A 26,056-nucleotide genomic window follows, 5' to 3' on the forward strand; every position below is an offset into this window, starting at 1 on the left:
ATGATGGTACAGGACAACGCACTGGCCACAAAGAGATGATGGCACAAGACAATGTCACTTGCCACAAAGAGATGATGGTACAGGACAAAGCCATTGGCCACAAAGAGATGATGGTACAAGAGAATGCCACTGGCCACAACGAGATGATGGTACAAGACAATGCCACTGGCCACAAAGAGATGATGGTACAAGACAATGCTACAGGCCACAAAGAGATGATGGTGCAAGACAAAGCCACTGGCCACAAAGAGATGATGGTACAAGACAATGCCACTGGCCACAAAGAGATGATGGTACAAGACAATGCCACTTGCCACAAAGAGATGATGGTACAGGACAAAACCACTGGCCTCAAAGAGATGATTGGACGAGACAATACCACTGGCCACAAAGAGATGATGGTGCAAGACAATGCCACTGGCCACAAAGATATGATGGTACAAGACAATGCCACTTGCCACAAAGAGATGATGGTACAGGACAAAGCCACTGGCCACAAAGAGATGATTGGACGAGACAATGCCACTGGCCACAAAGAGATGATGGTGCAAGACAATGCCACTGGCCACAAAGAGATGATGGTACAAGACAATTCCACTTGCCACAAAGAGATGATGTTACAGGACAAAGCCACTGGCCACAAAGAGATGATGGTGCAAGACAAAGCCACTGGCCACCTTGAGATGATAGTACAAGACAATGCCACTGTACACAAAGAGATTATGATACAAGACAAAGCCAGTCACAACAAAGAGATGATGGTACAAGACAAAGCCACTGGCCACCTTTAAATGATAGTACAAGACAATGCTACAGCCCACAAAGAGGTGATGGTACAAGCCAATGCCACTGGCCACAAAGAGATGATGGTGAAAGACAATGCCACTGGCCACAAAGAGGTGATGGTACAAGACCAAGCCACTGGCCACACATAAATGATTGTGCAAGACAATGCCACTGGCCACAAAGAGGTGATGGTACAAGACAATGCTACAGGCCACAAAGAGATAATGGTCCAAGACAAAACCACTAGCCACAAAGAGATGTTGGTACAAGACAATGCCACTGGCCACAAAGAGATGATGGTACAAGACAATGCCACTGGCCACAAACATATGATGGTACAGGACAAAGCCACTGCCCACAAATAGATGATGGTACAAGACAGAGACACTGGCAACCTTGAGATGATAGTACAAGGCAATGCTACCGGCCACAAAGAGGTGATGTACAAGCCAATGCCACTGGCCGCAAAGAGATGATGGTACAAGACAATGCCACTTGCCACAAAGAGATGATGGTACAGGACAAAGCCACTGGCCACATAGAGATGATGGTACAAGACAATGCCACTTGCCACAAAGAGATGATGGTATAGGACAAAGCCACTGCCCACAAAGAGATGATGGTACAAGACAAAGCCACTCACAACAAAGAGATGATGGTACAAGACAAAGCCACTGGCCACCTTGAGATGATAGTACAAGGCAATGCTACCGGCCACAAAGAGGTGATGTACAAGCCAATGCCACTGGCCGCAAAGAGATGATGGTACAAGACAATGCCACTTGCCACAAAGAGATGATGTACAGGACAAAGCACTGGCCACAAAGAGATGATGGTACAAGACAATACCACTTGCCACAACGGGATGATGGTACAGGACAAAGCCACTGGCCACAAAGAGATGATGGTACAGGACAAAGCACTGGCCACAAAGAGATGATGGTACAAGACAATGCCACTTGCCACAAAGATATGATGGTACAGGACAAAGCACTGGCCACAAAGAGATGATGGTACAAGACAATGCCACTGGCCACAACGAGATGATGGTACAAGACAATGCCACTGGCCACAAAGAGATGATGTTACAAGACAATGCTACAGGCCACAAAGAGATGATGGTGCAAGACAAAGCCACTGGCCACAAAGAGATGATGGTACAAGACAATGCCACTGGCCACAAAGAGATGATGGTACAAGACAATGCCACTTGCCACAAAGAGATGATGGTACAGGACAAAGCCACTGGCCACAAAGAGATGATGGTACAAGACAACGCCACTGGCCACAAAGAGATGATGGTGCAAGCCAATGCCACTGGCCACAAAGAGATGATGGTACAAGACAATGACACTTGCCACAAAGAGATGATGGTACAGGACAAAGCCACTGGCCACAAAGAGATGATGGTGCAAGACAAAGCCACTGGCCACCTTGATATGATAGTACAAGACAATGCCACTGGACACAAAGAGATTATGATACAAGACAAAGCCACTCGCGACAAAGAGATGATGGTACAGACAAAGCCACCGGCCACCTTGAGATGATAGTGCAAGACAATGCTACAGGCCACAAAGAGGTGATGGTACAAGCCAATGCCACTGGCCGCAAAGAGAGGATGGTGTAAGACAATGCCACTGGCCACAAAGAGGTGATGGTACAAGCCAATGCCACTGGACGCAAAGAAATTATGGTGTAAGGCAATGCTACAGGCCACAGAGAGATGATGGTACAAGCCAATGCCACTGGCCGCAAAGAGATGACGGTGTATGACAATGCCACTGGCCACAAAGAGATGATGGTACAAGACAATTCCACTTTCCACAAAGAGATGATGGTACAGGACAAAGCCACTGGCCACAAAGAGATGATGGTGCAAGACAAAGCCACTGGCCACCTTGAGATGATAGTACAAGACAATGCCACTGGACACAAAGAGATTATGATACAAGAAAAAGCCACTCACAACAAAGAGATGATGGTAAAAGACAAAGCCACTGGTCACCTTGAAATGATAGTACAAGACAATGCTACAGCCCACAAAGAGGTAATGGTACAAGCCAATGCCACTGGCCACAAAGAGATGATGGTGAAAGACAATGCCACTGGCCACAAAGAGGTGATGATACAAGAACAAGCCACTGGCCACACATAAATGATTGTGCAAGGCAATGCCACTGGCCACAAAGAGGTGATGGTACAAGACAATGCTACAGGCCACAAAGAGATAATGGTCCAAGACAAAGCCACTAGCCACAAAGAGATGATGGTACAAGACAATGCCACTGGCCACAAAGAGATGATGGTACAAGACAATGCCACTGGCCACAAACAGATGATGGTACAGGACAAAGCCATTGCCCACAAATAGATGATGGTACAAGACAGAGACACTGGCCACAAAGAGATAAGGGTACAAGACAGTTCCACTGGCCACAAAGAGATGATGATACAGGACAAAGCCACTGGCCACAAAGAGATGATGGTGCAAGACAAAGCCACTGTCCACCTTGAGATTATAGTACAAGACAATGCCACTGGACACAAAGAGATTATGATACAAGACAAAGCCACTAGCGACAAAGAGATGATGGTACAGACAAACCCACCGGCCACCTTGAGATGATAGTGCAAGACAATGCTACAGGCCACAAAGAGGTGATGGTACAAGCCAATGCCACTGGCCCCAAAGAGATGATGGTGTAAGACAATGCCACTGGCCACAAAGAGGTGATGGTACAAGCCAATGCCACTGGCCGCAAAGAGATGATGGTGTAAGGCAATGCTACAGGCCACAGAGAGATGATGGTACAAGTCAATGCCACTTGCCGCAAAGAGATGATGGTGTATGACAATGGCACTGACCACAAAGAGATGATGGTACAAGACAATTCCACTTGCCACAAAGAGATGATAGTACAGGACAAAGCCACTGGCCACAAAGAGATGATGGTGCAAGACAAAGCCACTGGCCACCTTGAGATGATAGTACAAGACAATGCCACTGGACACAAAGAGATTATGATACAAGACAAAGCCACTCACAACAAAGAGATGATGGTACAAGACAAAGCCACTGGCCACCTTGAAATGATAGTACAAGACAATGCTACAGCCCACAAAGAGGTGATGGTACAAGCCAATGCCACTGGCCACAAAGAGATGATGGTGAAAGACAATGCCACTGGCCACAAAGAGGTGATGGTACAAGACAATGCTACTGGCCACAAAGAGATGATGGTACAAGACAATGCCACTGACCACAAACAGATGATGGTACAGGACAAAGCCACTGCCCACAAATAGATGATGGTACAAGACAGAGGCACTGGCCACAAAGAGATAAGGGTACAAGACAATTCCACTGGCCACAAAGAGATGATGGTACAGGACAAAGCCACTGGACACAAAGAGATGATGGTGCAAGACAATGCCACTGGAAACAAAGAGATGATGGTAGAAGACAAAGCCACTCGCAACAAAGAGATGATGGTACAGACAAAGCCACTGGCCAACTTGAGATGATAGTGCAAGACAATGCTACAGGCCACAAAGAGGTGATGGTACAAGACAATTCCACTTGCCACAAAGAGATGATGGTACAGGACAAAGCCACTGGCCACAAAGAGATGATGGTGCAAGACAAAGCCACTGGCCACCTTGAGATGATAGCACAAGACAATGCCACTGGACACAAAGAGATTATGATACAAGACAAAGCCACTCACAACAAAGAGATGATGGTACAAGACAAAGCCACTGGCCACCTTGAAATGATAGTACAAGACAATGCTACAGCCCACAAAGAGATGATGGTACAAGCCAATGCCACTGGCCACAAAGAGATGATGGTGAAAGACAATGCCACTGGCCACAAAGAGGTGATGGTACAAGACCAAGCCACTGGCCACACATAAATGATTGTTCAAGACAATGCCACTGGCCACAAAGAGGTGATGGTACAAGACAATGCTACAGGCCACAAAGAGATAATGGTCCAAGACAAAGCCACTAGCCACAAAGAGATGATGGTACAAGACAATGCCACTGGCCACAAAGAGATGATGGTACAAAACAATGCCACTGACCACAAACAGATGATGGTACAGGACAAAGCCACTGCCCACAAATAGATGATGGTACAAGACAGAGGCACTGGCCACAAAGAGATAAGGGTACAAGACAATTCCACTGGCCACAAAGAGATGATGGTACAGGACAAAGCCACTGGACACAAAGAGATGATGGTGCAAGACAATGCCACTGGAAACAAAGAGATGATGGTACAAGACAAAGCCACTCGCAACAAAGAGATGATGGTACAGACAAAGCCACTGGCCAACTTGAGATGATAGTGCAAGACAATGCTACAGGCCACAAAGAGGTGATGGTACAAGACAATTCCACTTGCCACAAAGAGATGATGGTACAGGACAAAGCCACTGGCCACAAAGAGATGATGGTGCAAGACAAAGCCACTGGCCACCTTGAGATGATAGCACAAGACAATGCCACTGGACACAAAGAGATTATGATACAAGACAAAGCCACTCACAACAAAGAGATGATGGTACAAGACAAAGCCACTGGCCACCTTGAAATGATAGTACAAGACAATGCTACAGCCCACAAAGAGGTGATGGTACAAGCCAATGCCACTGGCCGCAAAGAGATGATGGTGTAAGACAATGCTACACGCCACAAAGAGATAATGGTCCAAGACAAAGCCACTAGCCACAAAGAGATGATGGTACAAGACAATGCCACTGGCCACAAAGAGTTGATGGTACAAGACAATGCCACAGGCCACAAAGAGATAATGGTCCAAGACAAAGCCACTAGCCACAAAGAGATGATGGTACAAGACAATGCCACTGGCCACAAAGAGATGATGGTACAAGACAATGCCACTGGCCACAAACATATGATGGTACAGGACAAAGCCACTGCCCACAAATAGATGATGTTACAAGACAGAGACACTGGCCACCTTGGGATGATAGTACAAGACAATGCTAAAGGCCACAAAGAGGTGATGGTACAAGCTAATGCCAATAGCCGCAAAGAGATGATGGTACAAGACAATGCCACTTGCCACAAAGAGATGATGGTACAGGACAAAGCCACTGGCCACATAGAGATGATGGTACAAGACAATGCCACTTGCCACAAAGAGATGATGGTACAGGACAAAGGCACTGGCCACAAAGAGGTGATGGTACAAGACAATACCACTTGCCACAAAGAGATGATGGTACAAGACAATGCTACAGGCCACAAAGAGATGATGGTACAGGACAAAGCCACTGCTCACAAAAAGATGATGGTACAAGACAAAGCCACTCGCAACAAAGAGATGATGGTACAAGACAAAGCCACTGGCCACCTTGAGATGATAGTACAAGACAATGCTACAGGCCACCAAGAGGTGATGTACAAGCCAATGCCACTGGCCGCAAAGAGATGATCGTACAAGACAATGCCACTTGCCACAAAGAGATGATGGTACAGGACAAAGCACTGGCCACAAAAAGATGATGGTACAAGACAATGGCCCTCATTACGACCCTGGCGGAAATCGAAAAACGATGGCGGAAATGCAATACCGCCATCGAATAGGGCTCGGTGCGATTATGACCCGTCACCGTAAAGTACGATGCCATTAGCGACACCGTAGTGAATGCCAACGCTAACTGCACCAAGTACGCGCATGCGCGCCATGTGAAACCGTAATTACCACCATGGCGCAACGGTAAGCGAATTCTGACCCTAGCGGACATTTACCTAACGCCATCAAGCATGGCGGAAAGTACCATTCCGCCATGGTGAGAAGTACGGCATCGCGAACCAACCGTAAAAGGCCCTACTGAGTGCCTGTACACCACTCCCTGGCCACATTGCACAACTCCTCGTAGGTGCAATGAAGTCACACAATGCAACCAGTGAAATGTACAAGTCACCCATGCATGCCAACGAACAAATGAATGTAGGGGCTCCAAGTGCCTTGTGAGTGGCCATCCATATTTGCCATGGCACCATTGCCGTACTGATGCAGCACAGGCATGTGAAGGTTCAAGTACAGCAACATGAACTGAAATATGAGACAAACAAAAACAGGCCCCCCATCGCTTGACACCAGTGTAAGGCAACATTCAAAGCAGTATCCTGAGTGAGACTGCACCAGTCCTGTACTCCTGCCAGTAAACAAACCAACCATCAGCATAAGCATGTACCACACAAGTTGGCAGAGTGACTGAGCAGCCAGGGTCATCTCAAGAGGGGCCAATGGGAGCTGCAGGGCACAGATGGCACGAATACAGAAGCTATTCCAATGGACATGACCTCAGTCTCCCTCCAAGAAACGCACGCAAACACAGGCACCTGTGACCAGCCATATTCTGATAATCACATCATTCCACCAATCCACCTGGCTGACCGGCATCTGTTACACAAAAGCTAATCCCCCGCCCCTGAGCATGACATCATTAAAACAGTCATAATGGCAGCCCCTATCCCTGACCTCACTGGGCTTCGTAGGCAAACACGCCCAGTACAGTACCACGCAACTATACTCAGAAGCCGGAACCCAAAGCAGATCTTCTCACAATACATTGCTCCACAAATAGGAATATGCTACATTACTTGCAAAGAATAACGCTACACGGTCAATATCATAATCAAAATTTAATGCACAACAAAATCACCAAGCCCATACAGCTATTAGGTCATGAACTCCAAAATATATTTCATTATTGTGGGCTGCATCCGCAATAAATGACCAGCTTCTTCTTGTGTGACGCCCTGTTCCTTCATGGTACACAGGGGCTACATTCACGTTCAAAAAGGCAACATGGAAGCGCCTAGAACCGCAGGGCCGTCCCATTAGGTAGGCACTAGTCCAGCTGAAAGGTCGATATGTTGCTCCTAGCCACTAGTACTGCCTAAGGGCATGTGGCCCATTGGCGATCGTCCCATAAGATCGTAATGGTGCTCCACTGATTAACACGAAGCAGCAGGTGTCGGGAGTAAAAGCCATCTGCAGGAGTGGCATACAGATGGCAGCGGCAAAAGGGGAGGAGATACCTGTCACCCAAATGAAATGAAAAAGAATAGTATGGGCATCAGAACTTCATTTGAATTACTCACTTCAATGGTCACACTAAATCCACAGCCATATGCATGCTAGCCCACTCAAAAGGATTATTCCCACCCAAAAATCACTTGCGAATCATAACTATATAAATCGAGGTGAAAACACTATTACAAAAGAGTGTTTGTGTGCATGCGTCTGTTAAAACAGAATCCATTAGATGGGATTAGTAACGTGCATAGACACAAGTGTTTGAAGGCGCGTCGAGACAGGGAGGGTTCAACAAGGGCAGATAGACGATGGTCCCACTATGGCAGCCCTGCATCACATAGCGCAGGGGAAGTGGATAGATTCCAAAAAGCCATGTACATGGCAAACTCTCTATTAAATCATCTGTCCATGCATCCATACATCATTCCCTCATCCCAGTATGAAAACGCCTGATTATTTACTCACATAACATGTGAAATTTCCATTGAGTCTGTGCGTAATGCAGTCTGCAAAATCCACTGTGCTCCAGCCCGGAATTCTAGTGTTGTGAAGTAACATGTATTTGGGAACGTCCTGCCTTATCGTCCACTACGCTATTGCGCATCCCATACTATTCATATCAATCATTGCATTCTCGCCATGGCCCCTGTCCCAAGGACATTAAACAATAGAACTTTATATCTGCAGTCAGACCTGTGGGCGTCTCCTCGCCGCTAGCTGGAAACCGAAAGCGCTGTCCTTCGAATTCCTCATTTGCAACATCACGTCGAAAAGGCATCTGTGACCGCTTGAAATCACAAATCCATCCATGTAGTGCGCCAGTGTGTGAAAATGGCAACTGGCTTCACTCACAAATGGGACGCCCCGCCCGTCGGTGAACCGCGGTACAGTGCTGCATGAGGGTCCACCGTTAATCGAGTACTACATTCCACTGACCCTTCACAAGTTTGTTCGCGACTGCACAGATAGTATGTGAAACAATGGGACCATAGCAGAATGAACATATGAACCAATATTTCACTGCCATCGGGATTAAATACATGATTGTAATAGCAAGATGCCATGCGTCGAATTGCAGCGTTGTGTACGGGACGTGCTCGCCCAAAGGGGATTGCAGCTTGCACAGGTGGAATGAATCACCACAGGTGGAGGCTATACAGCCTGAAAACACATAAATTGCACACCCAACCCCCTCCCACAACCACACCCACTCCAAAATGCTACCGGCAGGACTAGCGATGTTGGCCCTGGGGGACCTGATAGCACTGCAAGTACTCCAACTTCAAGAAGAAGACGAACACTAACTACTACAACAACCGGCCGCACAGAGGAGACGCAGGAGGAGGAGGAGGGCAAGGCAGGGCCAGCAAGGCCCACCAGCACAGCCACTACCACCACGCAGGCAGCCCGCAATCCCACGCCTCCGAGCACATCCGTTCAACCTCACTGATGAGCAGATCCACACCCTCTACCGTTTGGACCGGGACACCATAACCGCCATTGTGGACATGACACACGCTGACCTTGTCAGCATGATAGATAGCCCAACCGCCATCCCACCCCTACTGAAGGTGGTGTCTGTACTCCACTTCCTGGCCACAGGCACCTACCAGCACACAGTCGGACAGTTGCATGGCATTTCACAGCCACTGTTGTCACGGACGCTATTGCAAGCCCCCTCTCCGGGTATCAGGGGCACCCCTGCCTGTGGAGCGCAGGTTCCTCCCAGATCTATGTTGGGGGCTGCCCTGGACGGAACTTGCAACGGATGATGTCTCTGCCTGCTCACGTCCATGCATGTCCCTAAGGGTTTGTGAGAGCTCAGTGAGCACACGGCGCACAGCGGCAAGTTCAGCACATACGTCTTTGGACATCGCATGCAGTTCCCCCCTCAGGCTCTCGGTGCTTCTCTCCATTTGTACTCTCAGGCTCTTGCTGCTTCTCTCCATTTGTGCCCTTAGTGTCTCTGTACTTCTCTCCATTTCTGCCCTAAGTGTCTCAGTAGATGTTTCTATGGCTGCCTTAGTACCCCCACATTATTCAGCATGGTCCTTGAGGAGCGTGGCCAGTTGCTGCTGTTGCACGATCACCTGGTCGAGGGACTGTTGCCTCTGCTGGGCCATGGCCATTTGCGGTGGTGTCACAGAGGGGCTGATCACCTCATGTTGCCTTGACACAGGGCTTGTGGGGGATGGCCAGTCGTCGTCTTGTGGGTGCCCCTGCGTGGTATCCTCATGGTGTACGGGATGAAACAAACAGGGGGATTGAGACAGGTCATGGATGGATCCTACATCGACATCACCGTTTTCTGTGTCGGAGCATGCTGCCATTAATGCAGTGTCACCTATGGTGCTGCTGCCACCAGAAGCAGTGCCTTCTGTGGCATCCATTGAGGGGACCTGTGGTGGTGCTGTTGTGGGCATGCTGGCTGCTGGGATGCCTGTTGAAGTCCCCTCCTGTGTGCTGCCACTTGATTTGTGCTGCTGCCGTGTCTTGATCCGTGCAGCTGAGGTGGAGGGTCTTTGGCCGTTGGTCTTGGCCCTCTTTGCAGGTGTGCTGGTAGGGGTGTCCTGGAGCTCGTCGTTTGAATCGGACCCTGTGGTGGAGTAAAGGAGGGCGAGCGTTATTAATGGGTCTGTGGAAATTGGAATGGCAATGTATCACATGCATTGGGGTGGTACCTGAGGGTGATTTGGGTCAGGGCCTTGGAGGTGGTTTCATTTTTGTGTGGATTGAGGATGCAGTTGTTTTGAAGCCTGCAGTTAGGGTGTGCCTGCTGCACGTGTAGAGGGTGTTTTTAGGATTTTTAATTATTTATGTATTTAATGTGACTTTTAAAGTGCGCTATCAGGCCAATGTATGTGGACGTTCTCCTGGACATGTGTTTCTGTTGCACTATGTGGACACATGGTACTTCACATGATTGGACATTGTGGATTTAGCATTGTTTTATTTGGCCCACCTACCTGATTCTTCGGATGTCTGCACTCCTTTCTCCATCCCTCCGACTCCCTCTATAGTCTCCATTCCAATGGTGGAGGCACAGATTTCTTCCCAGGGGGTCAACTTGATGGGTGATTCCGATCCTTCCCCGGTAGCTGTGGCAATGTTACGGTTGGCGGATAGTATGCTCCGTACGCGTATCCGCAAGTCGTCCCATCGCTTTCTGCATTGCTGTGGGTTGCGGGGTGCAGTCCCCACCGCACTTACCCGCTGTGCCACCAGGGCCCATATGGCCTTCTTGTTCGCAAGTGCCGTCCTGGTCATTTGCGTCGAGAAGACGACGGCAGCATTCTCCTGGAGGGTCTCTGTGAGCACGGTGAGTTCCTCACGGGAGAAGTGGACCTGCCGCTTGCAGTCGCACACTTTTTTCGCTACTTTTCCCATTGTTATTGTTTTCACTAGGGTGGATGACGGGTTGGGATGTGTCTCAGGGTAGTATTTTTAATGGTTGTGTGGGAATTCTGATTTTATAGGTGTACGGCGTGCTGTTTCCCGTTCCGGGACAATGTTTTTGCTTCCGTTTCCGTATATTTACGGTCACCGTATTTTCCGATTGCCGCTCATTACGGTGACCGCTATGATGGGTGGCGGAATTGCACCTAGGGCGCCGTACGACGGCGGTGAGGGGCGTTTTGGGGACATTTCCGCCATCGCGGACTTTGCACTTCCGCCATGGCGTAGTGCTCGTGCCCGATGGGTCAGAATTAGCCGCACTTTACTCCGTCGTGCAATGGCGGAAACGCTATTTACGCTATGGCAGTCAGGTCAGTTACTTTCCGCCAGGGTCGTAATGAGGGCCAATGCCACTTGCCACAAAGAGATGATGGTACAGGACAAAGCACTGGCCACAAAGAGATGATGGTACAAGACAATGCCACTGGCCACAATGAGATGATGGTACAAGACAATGCCACTGGCCACAAAGAGATGATGTTACAAGACAATGCTACAGGCCACAAAGAGATGATGGTGCAAGACAAAGCCACTGGCCACAAAGAGATGATGGTACAAGACAATGCCACTGGCCACAAAGAGATGATGGTACAAGACAATGCCACTTGCCACAAAGAGATGATGGTACAGGACAAAGCCACTGGCCACAAAGAGATGATGGTACAAGACAACGCCATTGGCCACAGAGAGATGATGGTGCAAGACAATGCCACTGGCCACAAAGAGATGATGGTACAAGACAATGACATTTGCCACAAAGAGATGATGGTACAGGACAAAGAAACTGGCCACAAAGAGATGATGGTGCAAGACAAAGCCATTGGCCACCTTGATATGATAGTACAAGACAATGCCACTGGACACAAAGAGATTATGATACAAGACAAAGCTACTCGCGACAAAGAGATGATGGTACAGACAAAGCCACCGGCCACCTTGAGATGATAGTGCAAGACATTGCTACAGGCCACAAAGAGGTGATGGTACAAGCCAATGCCACTGGCCGCAAAGAGATGATGGTGTAAGACAATGCCACTGGCCACAAAGAGGTGATGGTACAAGCCAATGCCACTGGCCGCAAAGAGATGATGGTGTAAGGCAATGCTACAGGCCACAGAGAGATGATGGTGAAAGACAATTCCACTGCCCACAAAGAGGTGATGGTACAAGAACAAGCCACTGGCCACACATAAATGATTGTGCAAGACAATGCCACTGGCCACAAAGAGGTGATGGTACAAGACAATGCTACAGGCCACAAAGAGATAATGGTACAAGACAATGCCACTGGGCACAAACAGATGATGGTACAGGACAAAGCCATTGCCCACAAATAGATGATGGTACAAGACAGAGACACTGGCCACAAAGAGATAAGGGTAAAAGACAATTCCACTGGCCACAAAGAGATGATGGTACAGGACAAAGCCACTGGCCACAAAGAGATGATGGTGCAAGACAAAGCCACTGTCCACCTTGAGACGATAGTACAAGACAATGCCACAGGACACAAAGAGATTATGATACAAGACAAAGCCACTAGCGACAAAGAGATGATGGTACAGACAAAGCCACCGGGCACCTTGAGATGATAGTGCAAGACAATGCTACAGGCCACAAAGAGGTGATGGTACAAGCCAATGCCACTGGCCGCAAAGAGATGATGGTGTAAGGCAATGCTACAGGCCACAGAGAGATGATGGTACAAGCCAATGCCACTGGCCGCAAAGAGATGATGGTGTATGACAATGCCACTGGCCACAAAGAGATGATGGTACAAGACAATTCCACTTGCCACAAAGAGATGATGGTACAGGACAAAGCCACTGGCCACAAAGAGATGATGGTGCAAGACAAAGCCACTGGCCACCTTGAGATGATAGTACAAGACAATGCCACTGGACACAAAGAGATTATGATACAAGACAAAGCCACTCACAACAAAGAGATGATGGTACAAGACAAAGCCACTGGCCACCTTGAAATGATAGTACAAGACAATGCTACAGCCCACAAAGAGGTGATGGTACAAGCCAATGCTACTGGCCACAAAGAGATGATGGTGAAAGACAATGCCACTGGCCACAAAGAGGTGATGGTACAAGACCAAGCCACTGGCCACACATAAATGATTGTGCAAGACAATGCCACTGGCCACAAAGAGGTGATGGTACAAGACAATGCTACAGGCCACAGAGAGATAATGGTCCAAGACAAAGCCACTAGCCACAAAGAGATGATGGTACAAGACAATGCCACTGGCCACAAAGAGATGATGGTACAAGACAATGCCACTGACCACAAACAGATGATGGTACAGGACAAAGCCACTGCCCACAAATAGATGATGCTACAAGACAGAGACACTGGCCACAAAGAGATAAGGGTACAAGACAATTCCACTGGCCACAAAGAGATGATGGTACAGGACAAAGACACTGGACACAAAGAGATGATGGTGCAAGACAAAGCCACTGGCCACATTGAGATGATAGTACAAGACAATGCCACTGGAAACAAAGAGATGATGGTACAAGACAAAGCCACTCGCAACAAAGAGATGATGGTACAGACAAAGCCACTGGGCACCTTGAGATGATAGATCAAGACAATGCTACAGGCCACAAAGAGGTGATGGTACAAGCCAATGCCCTGGCCGCAAAGAGATGATGGTGTAAGACAATGCCACTGGCCACAAAGAGGTGATGGTACAAGCCAATGCCACTGGCCACAAAGAGATGATGGTGTAAGACAATGCTACAGCCACAAAGAGATGATGGTACAAGCCAATGCCAATGGCCACAACGAGATGATGGTGCAAGACAAAGCCACTTGTCACAAAGAAGTGATGGTACAAGACAATGCTACAGGCCACAAAGATGATGGTGCAAGACAAAGACACTGGCCATAAAGAGGTGATGGTACACGCCAATGCCACTGGCCGCAAAGAGATGATGGTGTAAGGCAATGCTACAGGCCACAGAGAGATGATGGTACAAGCCAATGCCACTGGCCGCAAAGAGATGATGGTGTATGACAATGCCACTGGCCACAAAGAGATGATGGTACAAGACAATTCCACTTGCCACAAAGAGATGATGGTACAGGACAAAGCCACTGGCCACAAAGAGATGATGGTGCAAGACAAAGCCACTGGCCACCTTGAGATGATAGTACAAGACAATGCCACTGGACACAAAGAGATGATGGTGGAAGACAATGCCACTGGCCACAAAGAGGTGATGGTACAAGACCAAGCCACTGGCCACACATAAATGATTGTGCAAGACAATGCCACTGGCCACAAAGAGGTGATGGTACAAGACAATGCTACAGGCCACAAAGAGATAATGGTCCAAGACAAAGCCACTAGCCACAAAGAGATGATGGTACAAGACAATGCCACTGGCCACAAAGAGATGATGGTACAAGACAATGCCACTGACCACAAACAGATGATGGTACAGGACAAAGCCACTGCCCACAAATAGATGATGCTACAAGACAGAGACACTGGCCACAAAGAGATAAGGGTACAAGACAATTCCACTGGCCACAAAGAGATGATGGTACAGGACAAAGCCACTGGACACAAAGAGATGATGGTGCAAGACAAAGCCACTGGCCACATTGAGATGATAGTACAAGACAATGCCACTGGAAACAAAGAGATGATGGTACAAGACAAAGCCACTCGCAACAAAGAGATGATGGTACAGACAAAGCCACTGGCCACCTTGAGATGATAGTTCAAGACAATGCTACAGGACACAAAGAGGTGATGGTACAAGCCAATGCCACTGGCCGCAAAGAGATGATGGTGTAAGACAATGCCACTGGCCACAAAGAGGTGATGGTACAAGCCAATGCCACTGGCAACAAAGAGATGATGGTGTAAGACAATGCTACAGCCACAAAGAGATGATGGTACAAGCCAATGCCAATGGCCACAACGAGATGATGGTGCAAGACAAAGCCACTTGTCACAAAGAAGTGATGGTACAAGACAATGCTACAGGCCACAAAGATGATGGTGCAAGACAAAGCCACTGGCCATAAAGAGATGATGGTACAAGACAATGCCACTGGCCACAAAGAGATGATGGTACAAGACAAAGCCACTGGCCACAAAGAGATGAGGGTACAAGACAATGCACTGGCCACAAAGAGATGTTGGTACAGGACAAAGCCACTGGCCACAAAGAGATGATGGTGCAAGACAAAGCCACTGGCCACCTTGAGATGATAGTACAAGACAATGCCACTGGACACAAAGAGATGATGGTACAAGACAAAGCCACTCGCAACAAAGAGATGATGGTACAAGACAAGGCGACTGGCCACCTTGAGATGATAGTACAATACAATGCAACAGGCCACAAAGAGGTGATGATACAAACCAATGCCACTGGCCGAAAAGAGATGATGGTGCAAGACAATGCCACTGGCCACAAAGAGGTGATGGTACAAGCCAATGCCCCTGGCCACAAAGAGATGATGGTGCAAGACAATGCCACTGGCCACAAAGAGGTGATGGTACAAGACAATGCCACAGGCCACAAAGAGATGATGGTGCAAGACAAAGCCACTGGCCACACAGGGATGATGGTAGAAGACAATGCCACTTGCCACAAAGAGATGATGGTACAAGAGAATGCCACTGGCCCAAAACAGATGATGGTACAGGACAAAGCCACTGGCCACAAAGAGATGATGGCACAAGACAAAGCCACTGGCCACAAAGAAAAGATGGTGCAGGAAAATGCCACTGCCCACAAAGAGATGATGGTACAAGACAATTCCACTGGCCACAAACAGATGATGGTACAGGACAGAGCCACTGGCCACAAAGAGATGATGGTACAAGACAAAGCCACTGGCCACAAAGAGATGAGGGTACAAGACAATGCTGCTTGCCACAAAGAGATGATGGTACAGGACAAAGTCAATGGCCACAAAGAGATGATGGTACAAGACAAAGCTACTGGCCACAAAGAGATGATGGTGTAAGACAATGCCACTGGCCACAAAGAGATGATGGTACAAGACAATGCCACTTGCCACAAAGAGTTGATGGTACAGAACAAAGCCACTGGCCACAAAGAGATGATGGTGTAAGACAATGCCACTGGCCACCTTGAGATGATAGTACAAGACAATGCCACTGGACAAAAAAACATTATGATACAAGACAAAGCCACTCGCAACAAAGAGACGATGGTACAAGACAAAGCCACTGGCCACAAAGAGATGATAGTACAAAACAATGCTACAGACCACAAAGAGATGATGGTGCAAGCCACTGGCCACAAAGAGATGATGGTACAAGACAAGCCACTGGCCACAAAGAGATAATGGTATAAGACAATGCCACTGGCCACAAAGAGATGATGGTACAGGACAAAGCCACTGGCCACAAAGAAATGATGGTACAAGACAATGCCACTGGCCACAAAGAGATGATGGTGCAAGACAAAGCCACTCGCAATAAAGAGATGATGGTACAAGACAAAGCCACTGGCCACCTTGAGAGGATAGTACAAGACAATGCTACAGACCAAAAAGAGGTGATGGTACAAGCCAATGCCACTGGCCACAAAGAGATGATAGTGAACGACAATGCCACTGGCCACAAAGAGGTGATGGTACAAGCCAATGCCACTCACCACAAAGATATGATTGTGCAAGACAATGCCATTGGCCACAAAGAGATGATGGTACAAGACAATGCCACTGGCCACCTTGAGATGATAGTACAAGACAATGCTATAGACCACAAATAGATAATGGTACAAGCCAATGCCACTGGCCACCTTGAGATGATAGTACGAGACAATGCCACTGGACACAAAGAGATTATGATACAAGACAAAGCCAATTGCAACAAAGAGATGATGGTACAAGACAAAGCCAATGGCCACCTTGAGATGATAGTACAAGACAATGCTACAGGCCACAAATAGGTGATGGTACAAGCCAATGCCACTGGCCGCAAAGAGATGATGGTGAAAGACAATGCCACTGGCCACAAAGAGGTGATGGTACAAGACAATGCTACAGGCCACAAAGAGATGATGGTGCAAGACAAGGCCATTGGCCACAAACAGATGATGGTACAGGACAAAGCCACTGGCCAAAAAGAGATGATGGAGCAAGCCAAAGCCACTGGCCACCTTGAGATGATAGTACAAGACAATGCCACTGGACACAAAGAGATGATGGTTCAAGACAAAGCCACTCGCAACAAAGAAATGATGGTACAAGACAAAGCCACTTTCCACCTTGAGGTGTTAGTACAAGACAATGCCACTGGCCGCAAAGAGATGATGGTGCAAGCCAAAGCCACTGGCCACAAAGAGATGATGGTGCAAGACAATGCCACTGGCCACAAAGAGGTGATGGTACAAGACATTGCTAAAGGCCACAACGAGATGATGGTGCAAGACAAAGCCACTGGCCACAAAGAGATGATGGTACAAGACAATGCCACTGGCCGCAAAGAGGTGATGGTACAAGACCAAGCCACTGGCCACAAATAAATGATTGCGCAAGACAATGCCACTGGCCACAAAGAGGTGATGGTACAAGCCAATGCCACTGGCCACAAAGAGATGATTGTGCAAGACAATGCCACTGGCCACAAAGAGATGATGGTGCAAGACAATGACACTGGCCACAAAGAGGTGATGGTACAAGACAATGCTACAGACCACAAAGAGATGATGGTGCAAGACAAAGCCACTGGCCACAAAGAGATGATGGTACAAGACAATACCACTGGCCACAAAGAGATGATGGTACAAGACAATGCCACTTGCCACAAAGAGATGATGATACAGGACAAAGCTACTGGCCACAAAGAGATGATGGTACAAGACAATGCCACTTGCCACAAAGAGATGATGGTACAGGACAAAGCCACTGGACACAAAGAGATTATGATACAAGACAAAGCCACTCGCAACAAAGAGATGATGGTACAGGACAAAGCCACTGGCCACCTTGAGATGATAGTACAAGACAATGCTATAGACCACAAATAGATAATGGTACAAGCCAATGCCACTGGCCGCAAAGAAATGATGGTACAAGACAATGCCAATGGCCACAAAGAGATGATGGTACAAGACAATGCCACTGGCCACAAAGAGATAATGGTACAAGACAATGCCACTGGCCACCTTTAGATGATAGTACAAGACAATGCCACTGGCCACAAAGAGATGATGGTGAAAGACAATGCCACTGGCCACAAAGAGGTGATGGTACAAGACCAAGCCACTGGCCACAAATAAATGATTGTGCAAGGCAATGCCACTGGCCAAAAAGAGGTGATGGTACAAGACAATGCTACAGGCCACAAAGAGATGATGGTGCAAGACAAAGCCACTGGCCACAAAGAGATGATGGTACACGACAATGCCACTGGCCACAAAGAGATGATGGTACAAGACAATTCCACTGGCCACAAACAGATGATGGTACAGGACAGAGCCACTGGCCACAAAGAGATGATGGTACAAGACAAAGCCACTGGCCACAAAGAGATGAGGGTACAAACAATGCCACTGGCCACAAAGAGATGATGGTACAAGACAAAGCCACTGGCCACCTTGAGAATATAGTTGAAGAAAATGCCACTGGACACAAAGAGATGATGGTACAAGACAAAGCCACTCGCAACAAAGGGATGATGGTCCAAGACAAAGCCACTGGCCACTTTGAGATGATAGTACAAGACAATGCTATAGGCCACACAAAGATGATGGTACAAGCCAATGCCACTGGCCGCAAAGAGATATTGATCCAAGCCAATGACACTGGCCACAAAGAGATGATGGTGCAAGACAATGCCTCTGGCCACAAAGAGATGATGGTACAAGACAATGCTACAAGCCACAAAGAGATGATGCTACAGGACAAAGTCACTGGCCCCAAAGAGATGATGGTACAAGCCAATGCCACTGGCCGCAAAGAGATGATTGAGAAAGACAATGCCACTGGCCACAAAGAGGTGATGGTACAAGACAAAGCCACTGGTCACAAATAAATGATTGTGCAAGACAATGCCACTGGTCACAAAGATGTGATGTACAAGCCAATGCCACTGGCCACACAGAGATGATTATGCAAGACAATGCCACTGGCCACAAAGAGATGATAGTACAAGACAATGCCACTGGTCACAAAGAGATGATGGTGCAAGACAATGACACTGGCCACAAAGAGGTGATGGTACAAGACAATGCTACAGACCACAAAGAGATGTTGGTTCAAGACAAAGCCACTGGCCACAAAGAGATGGTGGTACAAGACACTGCCAGTGGCCACAAAGAGATGATGGTACAAGACAATGCCACTTGCCACAAAGAGATGATGGTACAGGACAAAGCCACTAGTCACAAAGAGATGATGGTACAAGACAAAGCTACTGGCCACCTTGAGATGATAGTAAAAGGCAATGCCACTGGACATAAAGGGATTATGATACAAGACAAAACCAATCACAACAAAGAGATGATGGTACAAGACAAAGCCACTGGCCACCTTGAGATGATAGTACAAGACAATGCTACAGACCACACAGAGGTGATGGTACAAGCCAATGCCACTGGCCGCAAAGAGATGATGGTGAAAGACAATGCCACTGGCCACAAAGAGGTGATGGTACAGGACCAAGCCACTGGCCACAAATAAATGATTGTGCAAGACAATGCCACTGGCCACAAAGAGGTGATGGTACAAGACAATGCCACTGGCGACAAAGATATGATGGTACAAGACAATGCCACTGGCCACAAATAGATGATTCTGCAAGACAATGCCACTGGCCACAAAGAGATGATGGTACAAGACAATGTCACTGCCACAAAGAGATGATGGTACAAGACAATGCCACTGGCTACAAACAGATCATGGTACAGGACAAAGCCACTGGCCATAAAGAGATGAGAGTACAAGACAATGCCACTGACCACACAGAGGTGATGGTACAAGACCAAGCCACTGGCCACAAATACATAATTGTGCAAGCCAATGCCACTGACCACACAGAGGTGATGGTACAAGCCAATGCCACTGGCCGCAAAGAGATGATGGTGAAAGACAATGCCACTGGCCACAAAGAGGTGATGGTACAAGACCAAGCCACTGGCCACAAATAAATGATTGTGCAAGACAATGCCACTGGCCACAAAGAGGTGATGGTACAAGACAATGCCACTGGCGACAAAGATATGATGGTACAAGACAATGCCACTGGCCACTAATAGATGATTCTGCAAGACAATGCCACTGGCCACAAAGAGATGATGGTACAAGACAATGCCACTGGCCACAAAGAGATGATGGTACAAGACAAAGCCACTGGCCACAAAGAGATGAGAGTACAAGGCAATGCCACTGGAGGCAAAGTGTTGATGGTACAGGACAAAGCCACTGGCCACAAAGAGAGGATGATGCAAGATAAAGACACTGGCCACTTTGAGATGATAGTACAAGACAATGCTACAGGCCACAAAGAGGTGATGGTACAAGCTAATGCCAATAGCCACAAAGAGATGATGGTACAAGACAATGCCACTAGCCACAAAGAGATGATGGTACATGACAAAGCCACTGGCCACAAAGAGATGATGGTGCAAGACAATGCCTCTGGCCACAAAGAGGTGATGGTACAAGACAATGCCACTGGCGACAAAGATATGATGGTACAAGACAATGCCACTGGCCACTAATAGATGATTCTGCAAGACAATGCCACTGGCCACAAAGAGATGATGGTACAAGACAATGCCACTGGCCACAAAGAGATGATGGTACAAGACAAAGCCACTGGCCACAAAGAGATGAGAGTACAAGGCAATGCCACTGGAGGCAAAGTGTTGATGGTACAGGACAAAGCCACTGGCCACAAAGAGAGGATGATGCAAGATAAAGACACTGGCCACTTTGAGATGATAGTACAAGACAATGCTACAGGCCACAAAGAGGTGATGGTACAAGCTAATGCCAATAGCCACAAAGAGATGATGGTACAAGACAATGCCACTAGCCACAAAGAGATGATGGTACATGACAAAGCCACTGGCCACAAAGAGATGATGGTGCAAGCCAATGCCACTGGCCGCAAAGAGATGATGGTGAAAGACAATGCCACTGGCCACAAAGAGGTGATGGTACAAGACCAAGCCACTGGCCACAAATAAATGATTGTGCAAGACAATGCCACTGGCCACAAAGAGGTGATGGTACAAGACAATGCGACTGGCGACAAAGATATGATGGTACAAGACAATGCCACTGGCCACTAATAGATGATTCTGCAAGACAATGCCACTGGCCACAAAGAGATGATGGTACAAGACAATGCCACTGGCCACAAAGAGATGATGGTACAAGACAAAGCCACTGGCCACAAAGAGATGAGAGTACAAGGCAATGCCACTGGAGGCAAAGTGTTGATGGTACAGGACAAAGCCACTGGCCACAAAGAGAGGATGATGCAAGATAAAGACACTGGCCACTTTGAGATGATAGTACAAGACAATGCTACAGGCCACAAAGAGGTGATGGTACAAGCTAATGCCAATAGCCACAAAGAGATGATGGTACAAGACAATGCCACTAGCCACAAAGAGATGATGGTACATGACAAAGCCACTGGCCACAAAGAGATGATGGTACAAGACAATGCCACTTGGCACAAAGAGTTGATGGTACAGGACAAAGCCACTGGCCACAAAGAGATGATGGTACAAGACAATGCCACTTGCCACAAAGAGATGATGGTACAGGACAAAGCCACTGGCCACAAAGAGATGATGGTACAAGACAATGCTACTGGCCACAAAGAGATGATGGTACAAGACAATGCTACAGGCCACAAAGAGATGATGGTGCAAGACAAAGCCACTGGCCACAAAGAGATGACAGTACAAGACAATGCTACAGGCCACAAAGAGATGATGGTACAGGTCAAAGCCACTGCCCACAAAGAGATGATGGTACAAGACAAAGCCACTCGCAACAAAGAGATGATGGTACAAGACAATGCCACTGGCCACCTTGAGATGATAGTACAAGACAATGCTACAGGCCACAAAGAGGTGATGTACAAGCCAATGCCACTGGCCGCAAAGAGATGATGGTACAAGACAATGCCACTTGCCACAAAGAGATGATGGTACAGGACAAAGCACTGGCCACAAAGAGATGATGGTACAAGACAATGCCACTTGCCACAAAGAGATGATGGTACAGGACAAAGCACTGGCCACAAACAGATGATGGTACAAGACAATGTCACTTGCCACAAAGAGATGATGGTACAGGACAAAGCCACTGGCCACAAAGAGATGATGGTACAAGACAATGCCACTTGCCACAAAGAGATGATGGTACAGGACAAAGCCACTGGCCACAAAGAGATGATGGTACAAGACAATGCCACTTGTCACAAAGAGATGATGGTACAGGACAAAGCACTGGCCACAAAGAGATGATGGTGCAAGACAAAGCCACTGGCCACAAAGAGATGCTTGTACAAGACAATGCCACTGGCCACAAAGAGATGATGGTACAAGACAATGCCACTTGCCACAAAGAGATGATGGTACAGGACAAAGCCACTGGCCACAAATCGATGATGGTACAAGACAACGCCACTGGCCACAAAGAGATGATGGTGCAAGACAATGCCACTGGCCACAAAGAGATGATGGTGCAAGACAATGCCACTGGCCACAAAGAGATGATGGTGCAAGACAATGCCACTGGCCACAAAGAGATTATGATACAAGACAAAGCCACTTGCGACAAAGAGATGATGGTACAGACAAAGCCACCGGCCACCTTGAGATGATAGTGCAAGACAATGCTACAGGCCACAAAGAGGTGATGGTACAAGCCAATGCCACTGGCCGCAAAGAGATGATGGTGTAAGACAATGCCACTGGCCAGAAAGAGGTGATGGTACAAGCCAATGCCACTGGCCGCAAAGAGATGATGGTATAAGGCAATGCTACAGGCCACAAAGAGATGATGGTACAAGCCAATGCCACTGGCTGCAAAGGATGATGGTGTATGACAATGCCACTGGCCACAAAGAGATGAAGGTACAAGACAATTCCACTTGCCACAAAGAGATGATGGTACAGGACAAAGCCACTGGCCACAAAGAGATGATGGTGCAAGACAAAGCCACTGGCCACCTTGAGATGATCGTACAAGACAATGCCACTGGACACAAAGAGATTATGATACAAGACAAAGCCACTCACAACAAAGAGATGATGGTACAAGACAAAGCCACTGGCCACCTTGAGATGATAGTACAAGACAATGCTACAGCCCACAAAGAGGTGATGGTACAAGCCAATGCCACTGGCCACATAGAGATGATGGTGAAAGACAATGCCACTGGCCACAAAGAGGTGATGGTACAAGACCAAGCCACTGGCCACAAATAAATGATTGTGTAAGACAATGCCACTTGCCACAAAGAGGTGATGGTACAAGACAATGCTACAGGCCACAAAGAGATTATGGCCCAAGACAAAACCACTAGCCACAAGAGATGATGGTACAAGACAATGCCACTGGCCACATACAGATGATGGTACAGGACAAAGCCACTGCCCACAAATAGATGATGGTACAAGACAAAGACACTGGCCACAAAGAGATAAGGGTACAAAACAATTCCACTGGCCAAAAAGAGATGATGGTACAGGACAAAGCCACTGGCCACAAAGAGATGATGGTGCAAGACAAAGCCACTGGCCACCTTGAGATGATAGTGCAAGACAATGCTACAGGCCACAAAGAGGTGATGGTACAAGCCAATGCCACTGGCAGCAAAGAGATGATGGTGTAAGATAATGCCACTGGCCACAAAGAGGTGATGGTACAAGCCAATGGCACTGGCCGCAAAGAGATGATGGTGTAAGACAATTCTACAGGCCACAAAGAGATGATGGTAAAAGCCAATGCCAATGGCCACAACGAGATGATGGTGCAAGACAATGCCACTTGTCACAAAGAAGTGATGGTACAAGACAATGCTACAGGCCACAAAGAGATGATGGTGCAAGACAAAGCCACTGGCCACAAAGAGATGATGGTACAAGACAATGCCACTGGCCACAAAGAGATGATGGTACAAGACAAAGCCACTGGCCACAAAGAGATGAGGGTACAAGACAATGCCACTGGCCACAAAGAGATGATGGTACACGACAATGCCACTGGCCACAAAGAGAAGATGGTACAAGACAATTCCACTGGCCACAAACAGATGATGGTACAGGACAAGACACTGGCCACAAAGAGATGATGGTGCAAGACAAAGCCACTGGCAACCTTGAGATGATCGTACAAGACAATGCCACTGGACACAAAGAGATGATGGTACAAGACAAAGCCACTCGCAACAAAGAGATGATGGTACAAGACAAGTCCACTAGCCACCTTGAGATGATAGTACAAGACAATGCTACAGGCCACAAAGAGGTGATGATACAAACCAATGCCACTGGCCGAAAAGAGATGATGGTGCAAGACAATGCCACTGGCCACAAAGAGGTGATGGTACAAGCCAATGCCACTGGCCACAAAGAGATGATGGTGCAAGACAATGCCACTGGCCACAAAGAGGTGATGGTACAAGACAATGCCACAGGCCACAAAGAGATGATGGTGCAAGACAAAGCCACTGGCCACAAAGAGATGATGGTACAAGACAATGCCACTTGCCACAAAGAAATGATGGTACAAGAGAATGCCACTGGCCCCAAACAGATGATGGTACAGGACAAAGCCACTGGCCACAAATAGATGATGGTACAAGACAAAGACACTGGCCACAAAGAGATAAGGGTACAAGACAATTCCACTGGCCACAAAGAGATGATGGTACAGGACAAAGCCACTGGCCACAAAGTGATGATGGTGCAAGACAAAGCCACTGGCCACCTTGAGATGATAGTGCAAGACAATGCTACAGGCCACAAAGAGGTGATGGTACAAGCCAATGCCACTGGCAGCAAAGAGATGATGGTGTAAGATAATGCCACTGGCCACAAAGAGGTGATGGTACAAGCCAATGGCACTGGCCGCAAAGAGATGATGGTGTAAGACAATGCTACAGGCCACAAAGAGATGATGGTAAAAGCCAATGCCAATGGCCACAACGAGATGATGGTGCAAGACAAAGCCACTTGTCACAAAGAAGTGATGGTACAAGACAATGCTACAGGCCACAAAGAGATGATGGTGCAAGACAAAGCCACTGGTCACAAAGAGATGATGGTACAAGACAATGCCACTGGCCACAAAGAGATGATGGTACAAGACAAAGCCACTGGCCACAAAGAGATGAGGGTACAAGACAATGCCACTGGCCACAAAGAGATGATGGTACACGACAATGCCACTGGCCACAAAGAGAAGATGGTACAAGACAATTCCACTGGCCACAAACAGATGATGGTACAGGACAAAGACACTGGCCACAAAGAGATGATGGTGCAAGACAAAGCCACTGGCAACCTTGAGATGATCGTACAAGACAATGCCACTGGACACAAAGAGATGATGGTACAAGACAAAGCCACTCGCAACAAAGAGATGATGGTACAAGACAAGTCCACTAGCCACCTTGAGATGATAGTACAAGACAATGCTACAGGCCACAAAGAGGTGATGATACAAACCAATGCCACTGGCCGA

This window comes from Ambystoma mexicanum, chromosome 14 (genome assembly GCF_040938575.1).
Source record: "Ambystoma mexicanum isolate Mex_15411 chromosome 14, UKY_AmexF1_1, whole genome shotgun sequence".
NCBI lineage: Eukaryota > Metazoa > Chordata > Amphibia > Caudata > Ambystomatidae > Ambystoma > Ambystoma mexicanum.